The sequence below is a fragment of the Arachis hypogaea genome, chromosome 11 (assembly GCF_003086295.3).
Source record: "Arachis hypogaea cultivar Tifrunner chromosome 11, arahy.Tifrunner.gnm2.J5K5, whole genome shotgun sequence".
Lineage (NCBI taxonomy): Eukaryota > Viridiplantae > Streptophyta > Magnoliopsida > Fabales > Fabaceae > Arachis > Arachis hypogaea.
In genome coordinates, this window is record NC_092046.1 from 47156020 (window position 1) to 47166484 (window position 10465).

The 10465-nt window shown below is 38.0% G+C and overlaps 1 non-coding gene across 1 annotated transcript; it reads left to right on the top strand.

Moving 5' to 3' along the window:
* Positions 1–2036: 2036 nt before the first annotated feature.
* Positions 2037–2144, top strand: LOC112724912 (small nucleolar RNA R71). Its single transcript, XR_003164052.1, has one exon. It is a non-coding gene; the product is annotated as a small nucleolar RNA R71 (small nucleolar RNA).
* Positions 2145–10465: the final 8321 nt, after the last annotated feature.

Below are 10465 nucleotides of genomic sequence, written 5' to 3' on the forward strand. Positions count from 1 at the left end.
GGCGTTCAGCGCCAGCTCTCCTCCAGGGTGCATTTCTGGCGTTGAAACGCCCAGATGCTGCCCATTTCTGGCGTTCAGCGCCAGAACCATGCTCTGTTCTGGCGTTGAACGCCCAAAACATGCTTCTTACTGGCGTTTAAACGCCAGTAAGGTCTTCCTCCAGGGTGTGATTTTTCTTCTGCTGTTTTCGATTCTGTTTTCAATTTTTATATTTATTTTGTGACTCCACATGATCATGAACCTAATAAAACATGAAAAATAAAAATAAAATTAGATAATTAAACATTGGGTTGCCTCCCAACAAGCGCTTCTTTAATGTCAATAGCTTGACAGTGGGCTCTCATGGAGCCTCACAGATGTGCAGAGTTCTGTTGAGACCTCCCAACACCAAACTTAGAGTTTGGATATGGGGGTTTGACACCAAACTTAGAGTTTGGTTGTGGCCTCCCAACACCAAACTTAGAGTTTGACTGTGGGGGCTTTGTTTGACTCTGCTTTGAGAGAAGCTTTTTATGCTTCCTCTCCATGGATGCAGAGAGAGATCCTTGAGTTGTAAACACAAGGTTGTCCTCATTTATTTGAAGGATCAATTCTCCTCTGTCCACATCAATTACAGCTCTTGCTGTGGCTAGGAAGGGTCTTCCAAGGATGATGAATTCATCCTCTTCCTATCCAGTATCCAGGACTATGAAATCAGCAGGGATGTAAAGGCCTTCAACCTTTACTAACACGTCCTCTACTTGTCCATAAGCCTATTTTCTTGAATTGTCTGCCATCTCTAATGAGATTTTAGCAGCTTGTACCCCATAGATTCCCAGTTTCTCTATTACAGAGAGGGGCATGAGGTTTATTCCTGAACCAAGGTCACACAGAGCCTTAAAGATCATGGTGCCTATGGTACAAGGTATTATGAACTTTCCAGGATCCTGTCTCTTCTGAGGCAATGTCAGTTGATCCAGATCACTTAGTTCATTGGTGAACAAGGGAGGTTCATCTTCCCAAGTTTCAATACCAAATAATTTGGCATTTAGCTTCATGATTGCACCAAGGAACTTGGCAGCTTGCTCTTCAGTAACATCCTCATTCTCTTCAGAAGAGGAATACTCATCAGAGCTCATGAATGGCATAAAGAGGTTCAATGGAATCTCTATGATCTCTAGATGAGTCTCAGAGTCCTTTGGTTCCTCAGAGGGAAGCTCCTTATTGATCACTGGACGTCCCAGGAGATCTTTCTCCTTGGGATTCACGTCCTCTCCTTCCCTTACAGGTTCGGCCATGGTGCTTATGTCAATGGCCTTGTACTCTCCTTTTGGATTCTCTTCTGTATTGCTTGGGAGAGTACTAGGAGGGATTTCAGTGATCCTTTTACTCAGCTGGCCCACTTGTGCTTCCAAATTTCTAATGGAAGACCTTGTTTCATTCATGAAACTCACAGTGGCCTTAGATAGATCAGAGACTAAGTTTGCTAAGCTAGATGGATTCTGCTCAGAATTTTCTGTCTGTTGCTAAGTGGATGATGGAAAAGGCTTGCTATTGCTAAACCTGTTTCTTCCACCATTATTAAAGCCTTGTTGAGGCTTTTGATCCTTCCATGAGAGATTTGGGTGATTTCTTCATGATGGATTATATGTGTTTCCATAAGGTTCACCCATATAATTTACCTCTGCTATTGCAGGGTTCTCAAGATCATAAGCTTCTTCTTCAGAAGATGCCTCTTGAGTACTGTTGGATGCAGCTTGCATTCCATTCAGACTCTGAGAAATCATATTGACTTGCTGAGTCAATATTTTGTTCTGAGCCAGTATGGCATTCAGAGTATCAATTTCAAGAACTCCCTTCTTCATAGGCGTCCCATTACTCACAGGGTTCCTCTCAGAAGTGTACATGAACTAGTTATTAGCAACCATGTCAATGAGTTCTTGAGCTTCTACAGGCGTTTTCTTTAGGTGAATGGATCCACCTGCAGAAGTGTCCAATGACATCTTTGATAGCTCAGATAAACCATCATAGAATATATCCAGGATGGTCCATTTTGAAAGCATGTCAGAAGGACACTTTTTGGTCAGCTGCTTGTATCTTTCCCAAGCTTCATAGAGGGATTCACCTTCTTTCTGTCTGAAGGTTTGAACATCAGCTCTAAGCTTGCTCAGCTTTTGAGGAGGAAAGAACTTGGCTAAGAAAGCCGTGACCAGCTTATCCCAAGAGTTCAGGCTATCTCTGGGTTGAGAGTCCAACCACACTCTAGCTCTGTCTCTTACAGCAAAAGGGAAAAGTATGAGCCTGTAGACTTCAGGATCTACTCCATTAGTCTTAACAGTATCACAGATCTACAAGAATTCAGTTAAGAACTGAAAAGGATCTTCAGATGGAAGTCCATGAAATTTGCAGTTCTGCTGCATCAGAGAAACTAACTGAGGTTTCAGCTCAAAGTTATTTGCTCCAATGGTAGGAATGGAGATGCTTCTTCCATGTAAATTGGAATTAGGTGCAGTAAAGTCACCAAGCATCCTCCTTGCATTATTGTTGTTGGGTTCGGCTGCCATCTCCTTTACTTGTTCGAAAATTTCTGTAAGGTTATCTCTGGATTGTTGTAATTTAGCTTCTCTTAGTTTTCTCTTCAGAGTCCTTTCAGGTTCTGGATCAGCTTCAACAAGAATGCCTTTTTCTTTGTCCCTGCTCATAAGAAAGAGAAGAGAAAAAGAAAAGAAGAGGAATCCTCTATGTCACAGTAAAGAGGTTCCTTATTGTTAGTAGAAGAAGAAAAGAAAAAAATTCGAACACAGATAGAAGAGGGGGTTCGAATTTGGTGAGTGATGTGAGGGAGAGATGTTAGTAGATGAATACATAAATAAAATAAGATGAGAGAGGGAGAAGATTTTCGAAAATAATTTTTGAAAAAGAGTTAGTGATTTTCGAAAACAGTTTTTGAAAAAGGTTAGTAGTTTTTCGAAAATTCAAATAAAAAATAAAATAATTAGTTAATTAAAAAGAAATTTTTGAAAAAGAAGGAAGATATTTTCGAAAATTAGAGAGAGAGAGTTAGTTAGGTAGTTTTGAAAAAGATAAGAAACAAACAAAAAGTTAGTTAGTTAGTTGAAACAAATTTGAAAAGATAAGAAGTTAGAAAAGATACTTTGAAATCAAATTTTTGAAAAAGATAAGATAAGAAGATATTTTTGAAAAGATATGATTGAAATTAGTTTTGAAAAAGATTTGATTTTAAAAATCACAATTAATGACTTGATTCACAAGATATGATTCTAGAACTCAAAGTTTGAATCTTTCTTAACAAGCAAGTAACAAACTTGAAATTTTTGAATCAAAACATTAATTGTTATTGTTATTTTCGAAAATTTGATATAAAAATAAGAAAAAGATTTTTTTGAAAAAGATTTTTAGAATTTTCGAAAATAACTAAGAAAAATGGAAAAGATTTGATTTTTGAAAAAGATTTTGAAAAAGATAAGATTTTTAAATTGAAAATTTGAATTGACTCATAAAAACAACTAGATTTTAAAAATTTTTGAAAAAGTCAAATCTAATTTTCGAAATTTTAAGAGAGAAAAAGGGAAAGATATTTTTTATTTTTGAATTTTTATGATGAGAGATAAAAACAAGAAAAATGATGCAATGCATGAAAGTTATGGATCAAAACAATGAATGCATGCAAGAATGCTATGAATGTCAAGATGAACACCAAGAACACTATGAAGATCATGATGAACATCAAGAACACATTTTTGAAAAATTTTTAATGCAAAAAAAACATGCAAGATACCAAACTTAGAATTCTTTAATGCTTAGACACTAAGAATTCAAGAATGCATATGAAAAACAAGAAAAGACACAAAACATGCAAATGCAAAGATCAAACAAGAAGACTTACCAAGAACAACTTGAAGATCATGAAGAACACTATGAATGCATGAAAATTTTCGAAAAATGCAAGATGAGTATGCAATTGACACCAAACTTATAACATGACTCAAGACTCAAACAAGAAACACAAAAATATTTTTGATTTTTTATGATTTTATGATTTTTTTTGTATTTTTTTGAAAATTATTTGAAAAACAAAAATAAGGATTTCAAAATCTTTAGTATGAATTCCAGGAATCTTGTGCTCTTTAGTCTAAAGCTCCAATCAAAGGGTCAGACATGGCTTAATAGCCAGCCAAGCTTTAGCATGTAACAGGTAGATCGTGAATCAGCAGTAGGTGGATTAGCACCAATTAGCTTGCTCTTGATAACAAATTGGAAGCCTCAGTCTAAATGAATTTAGACATGGCTTTACAGCCAGCCAAGCTTCACATGCTTCATGAAACACTAGAATTCATTCTTAAAAATTCTGAAGAAAAATATATTTTTGAAAACATTTTTATTTAAAAAAATTTTTTTTTTTCGAAAACAAAGGAGAAAATTTTGAAAGATTTTTGAAAACAAAACAAAAAGAAAATTACCTAATCTGAGCAACATGATGAACCGTCAGTTGTCCAAACTCGAACAATCCCCGGCAACGGCGCCAAAAACTTGGTGCGCAGAAATTGTGATTACACTTTAATTATGTAAAATTCATCGCTCTTTCTTTCCCTGGTAATGGCGCCAAAAACATGATGCCAATACCATGGTTCACAACTTCGCACAACTAACCAGCAAGTGCACTGGGTCGTCCAAGTAATACCTTACGTGAGTAAGGGTCGAATCCCACGGAGATTGTTGGTATGAAGCAAGCTATGGTCACCTTGCAAATCTCAGTCAGGTAGGGTTAAATGTGATTGGATTAGATAATTAAAAGATAAATAATAAAGGATAGAAATACTTATGTAATTCATTGGTGAGAATTTCAGATAAGCGAATAGAGATGCTTTCGTTCCTCTGAACCTCTGCTTTCCTGCTATCTTCATCCAATCAGTCTTACTCCTTTTCATGGCTGGCTTTATGTGATACATCACCATTGTCAATGGCTACTTTCGGTCTTCTCTCGGGAAAATTATCCAAATGCCCTGTCACGGCACAGCTAATCGTCTGGAGGCATCACCCTTGTCAATGGTTTCATCTTATCCTCTCAGTAAAAATGGTCAACGCACCCTGTCACGGCACGGCTATTCATCTGTCGGTTCTCGATCATGCTGGAATAGGATTTACTATCCTTTTGCGTTTGTCACTACGCCCGGCAATCGCGAGTTTGAAGCTCGTCACAGTCATTCAATCATTGAATCCTACTCGGAATACCACAGACAAGGTTTAGACCTTCCGGATTCTCTTGAATGCCGCCATCATTCTAGCTTACACCATGAAGATTCCGATTAAGAGATCTAAGAGATACTCATTCAATCGAAGGTAGAACGGAAGTGGTTGTCAGGCACGCGTTCATAGGGAATGATGATGATTGTCACGTTCATCACATTCAGGTTGAAGAGCGAATGAATATCTTAGAAGCGAAATAACATGAATTGAATAGAAAACAGTAGTACTTTGCATTAATCTTTGAGGAACAGCAGAGCTCCACACCTTAATCTATGGAGTGTAGAAACTCTACCGTTAAAAATACATAAGTGAAAGGTCCAGGCATGGCCGAATGGCCAGCCCCCAAAACGTGATCACAGGATCAGAATACAATCCAGGATGTCTAATACAATAGTAAAAGGTCCTATTTATAATAAACTAGTCACTAGGGTTTACAAAAATAAGTAATTTATGCATAAATCCACTTCCGGGGCCCGCTTGGTGTGTGCTTGGGCTGAGCTTGAGTGTTGCACGTGTAGAGGCCATTTGTGGAGTTGAACGCCAGTATTTGTGCCAGTTTGGGCGTTCAACTCTGGTTTTGGATCCTTTTCTGGCGCTGGACGCCAGAATTGGGCAGAGAGTTGGCGTTGAACGCCAGTTTGCGTCATCTATTCTTGACCAAAGTATGAACTATTATATATGTCTGGAAAGCCCTGGATGTCTACTTTCCAACGCAATTGGAAGCGCGCCATTTCGAGTTCTGTAGCTCCAGAAAATCCACTTTGAGTGCAGGGAAGTCAGAATCCAACAGCATCAGCAGTCCTTCTTCAACCTCTGAATCTGATTTTTGCTCAAGTCCCTCAATTTCAGCCAGAAAATACCTAAAATCACAGAAAAACACACAAACTCATAGTAAAGTCCAGAAATGTGAATTTAACATAAAAACTAATGAAAACATCCCTAAAAGTAACTAGATCCTACTAAAAACATACTAAAAACAATGTCAAAAAGCGTATAAATTATCCGCTCATCACTCGTACATATAATATATAGAAATAACTAATTAATCTAGAAGCCTGATGAAGGATATAACTCAAAAACAGGATTTGAAAAGCGCAAAACATACTAACCAAACTTCTAACTTAATGCACAAGACATAGGTATGTTATGACAAAAGATAATAGTATAATAACATAAGAATCTAGCCGGACTCGCGGAGATTAAATCGGCTAGTGATATACTGACCATACAGGAAACTAATAATAAAACAACTTATACAAGTTTTTCTCTCTCAATACAAGCCTCTAGGCAATAGCAAAAGACAAAAGTGAGAGATGTATAAACAAAATAAATCAAAAAGACTCCAAGAGCAACAGGATCCTCCGCTTCTGTCACCATCCAGACAACTCACCGAGGTAGGTTGCGACCTGCATCTGAAAAACAACAACAGAATATGGTATGAGAGCCGAAGGTTCTCAGTATGGTAACAGTGCCCAGTGATGTAGGATATAAGACCTCGGGACGCCAAAGGCAATCCTAGACTCCATATCCATCACAAGATTCAATCTTAAGGCATACTAAACAATAAAGCACATATATATAAATCTTAACATAAATAAACAGGGTACTCTATCTTAAGGAATTTCTATTCTAACCAAACACCACTGTTCCACAACCTTCACCAACCTATCCTCCATGTGATCCCATCGCCACCGCCTTCCGAACCTCCTCAATCCCAGTAGAAATCACAATTATATACAATGCAAGTAAATCACAAGTAGAAGCATATAAAGCTAGTAACTCAGATAGTAATTAAACATGTTATACAATAGGCATACAGTTACAAGTCAGCAAAGCAAACAAGCAGATAGAAAATGCACATGATGAATGCCTGTCCTACTGGCTGTGATATCACATTGTCGGTTCAACTGCCAACCCGACACATCTCCATGGAGATGTCGCACTTCGGAATCATCATTGGGAACCCCGAGATATAGTTCTCGGATCACTGTCCAGGGTTTTGTGCCTACACATTATAGAGATCCGAAGGGATGCGAGCGGGATACTCTTGCCACCGACCTCACATCTCAATGTAAGCGAGACGAACCACCGCCCTTACGCCGCCACCGCTACCTCGACAGGCGGGATCCAACCGCCGTCCTTGCCGGGCGCATAGCGTCTCATAGTTGATGAGAAAAAAATGATTCCACACAAACTCACCGACAAGTGTACCGGGTCGCATCAAGTAGTAATAACTCACAAGAGTGAGGTCGATCCCACAGGGATTGATGGATTGAACAACTTTAGTTAGGTGATGAATTTAGTTAAACGAATAGTTGATGATTTGAGTGAAACTTGGTTAACAGAAGTAAAATTGCATGGAAATTAAAGGGAGAAGGTAAATTGACAAAATCTTAAAGTGCAGAAAAAGTAAATTGCAGAAACTTAAAGTGCAAGAAAGTAAAAGAGCTGAAACTTAAATTGCAAGAAATGTAAATAACTGAAACTTAAAGTGCAAGAAATGTAAATTGTTGAATCTAAATTGACAAGAAACTTAAATTGCATCAAGAATAAAGGGATTTGGGTACTGGGATTCAAAGTTGTGTTGGAAAATGTAAATTGAAGTAAATCAGAGAACTATGAGATGAAGAGGTTCAGATCTAGATCTCAGTAAAAAAACAGAAATGGAAAATTTGCAAAGGAGTCAAAACAAAATGAGAACTTGGATCAGATCTAAATTCTTAAAGAGAATTTAACAATTGCCTTCAAATAACAAAACAGAAAGAAACTCAAATCTCAATTGCTCTCTTGACCAAAATAGAAAAGAAGAAAGTGCAGAAGAAGTAAAATGAAAATAGAAAAGAAGATTGAGATCCAATTTCCAATACTTAGAACCATAAATAGGAAAAGTAAAAGATGATTCTCAGATGAAGAAATTCAGTGGTGTTCTTCAAGCTAAATTCAAAACCCAAAACAGAAAATAGAAGTTGTAGATGAAAGAACGAACAGAAAGAAAACTTAGATCTAATCCCAATTCCCAAATTCTAAAGAAAAAGAAAATTTAAAAGAGAGCCAAAAAAAAGAAAAGTAAAAGAAAATGTGAAGTAAAGGTTCAAAAGTCCCTTTCAAATCAAACTTGATCCTATTTATACACTCTATATTTTCAGTCATTGAGCAATTGGAATGGGCTTTTGATTTGGCCTTGAAGAAGTGGATCCGGATTTGCTTGGTTTAATTGGATCAGGATGCAATTTGTGCTCCCAGTGGAGCGTTCAGTTCACTTTGTAAACTCCACGTTCACTAGCCTTGGTGCTCCCCTCACGTGCATTGTTGGTGTGCCCCTTGCATCCTCTAGCGTTCCCTTAGTGAACGCTAAGTTCACTCTTTGAGCGTTGGCTCTTGGGTGCTTTGGTGCGCAATTGGGCGCTCTCCTAGCGTTCCCTCAGTGAACGGCAAGTTCACTTCTTGAGCGCTCTCCTTGCTTGCCTCCAGGGTGAAAGTCACGCAAAAGGTGACTTTGTGAGCGCCACGCTCACTCCTTGAGCGCCGCCCAGCGCTTCCTTGGTTGAGCACTTCTCCTAGCGCTCTCTTGGTTGAGTGCTGCGTTCAATATTTGAGCGCTGCTTAGTGTAAGAAGCACAAGGCTTCCTCCCCATTTGTGAAATTCACGAAAAAGTTAGAAAAGTGAGCGCCACACTCACTTTATGAACGCTAGTCATTTGCTCTTTAAGCGTGGAGTTCACTAATTGCACGCAACGCTTCCCTAGTTGCTTCCTTTCTTCATTTCTTCATTTCTTCACCTTCAAGCAACCAAACAAGCAATCAAAGTCTCACCAAAATTACAAGATCTTTACATCATTCATAAAATCAATTAATTCTAGCATAAACCTTATGATTTTGTGTAAAATAAATGATGTTTGATTGATTCAAAATAATCATGAAATTCCACTCCAGTCACTTACTTATTGTGCAAGAAAGTGCATAAAACCTAATGAAACAAGTGAAAAATGCTTGTAAAACTAGCATAAGATGACTTGTCATCAATAATCTCAATATACAAATGATACATCAGTGGTTTTCAGAAAACATTTTCAGTATGTCATGGATCCATCATCTCATTCCGAGTCCACAACTCATCTCAACTACTGTCAAATCAACATTTTCATTCCTCTTTCTCATTCCGTCGAGCCCATCCTCAGTACACCAAAAACCTAAACCTCCGTTCGCTAATTTTTCATAATAACCATCAACTAAAACCCTTAGCATATTTCCCATATTCGCATACTCAAAATTTAGCTCAAAAGCCTTAAAATTGTGTTATAGAAGCTTACAACCTTGTTGGGAAGGTGAAATTGTTGAAAACAAAGTTTAAATTTGTGAAACAGGGCCTGTGCGTACGCACAGGGGTGTGCGCGCGCACGCGCTGGAGAAATTTCAAAATGTGTGCGTACGCATAGAGGTGTGCGTACACACAGGTGCCAAAATTCACTAGGTCTGTTCACTCGCACAACCTGTGTCAACTCCCCTAACATACTGGTCTTCCCAACGTGTGCGTGCGTACAGGGCTGTGCGTATGCACAGGTTTCAAATTTTCATTGGTATGTGCGCGCACAAGCTATGCTAGCGCTGCAAACAGACTGCCTGCATGTGCGTGTACGTACGCACAAGTCTGTGCGTGCGCACAGGTTAAAATTTTCGCAGAGGTGTGCGTGCGCCCAAGGCTGTGCGTGCACACATACCAGAAATCATAAAATTCTGCAACTCTGCAGAATTTCAGAATTTTAACACCAATCTTTGAATGATCATAACTCCCTCTACAAAATTCCAAATTTTACAAACTTTATATCAAATCGAAGGGTTTTCAATAAACTTTAATTCTAAACCAATTTTAAAAAATTTTGAAAACCGAGGCAAAAGTTATAATCAAACAAAGTTCACTAAAAACTAACTTTTACCAAATGTTCACAAGTTACCAATCTCCCCACTTTCACCACTCAAACCAACCAAAACCAAATAAAACCATTCCAAACTCTATTTTTCATCAACATCTAACCTTTATATCATATTACACCATTTATACAAATCATTCCATCACATTTCACTACTCCCCACCATCAACATCAAAGATGTAATACCATAATCAACCCACATTCCAATTTTCTAACCACATTACCATATCATTAACATCAACATCACATATATCATACCACATCTCAACCTCACACAATCATTCATCATC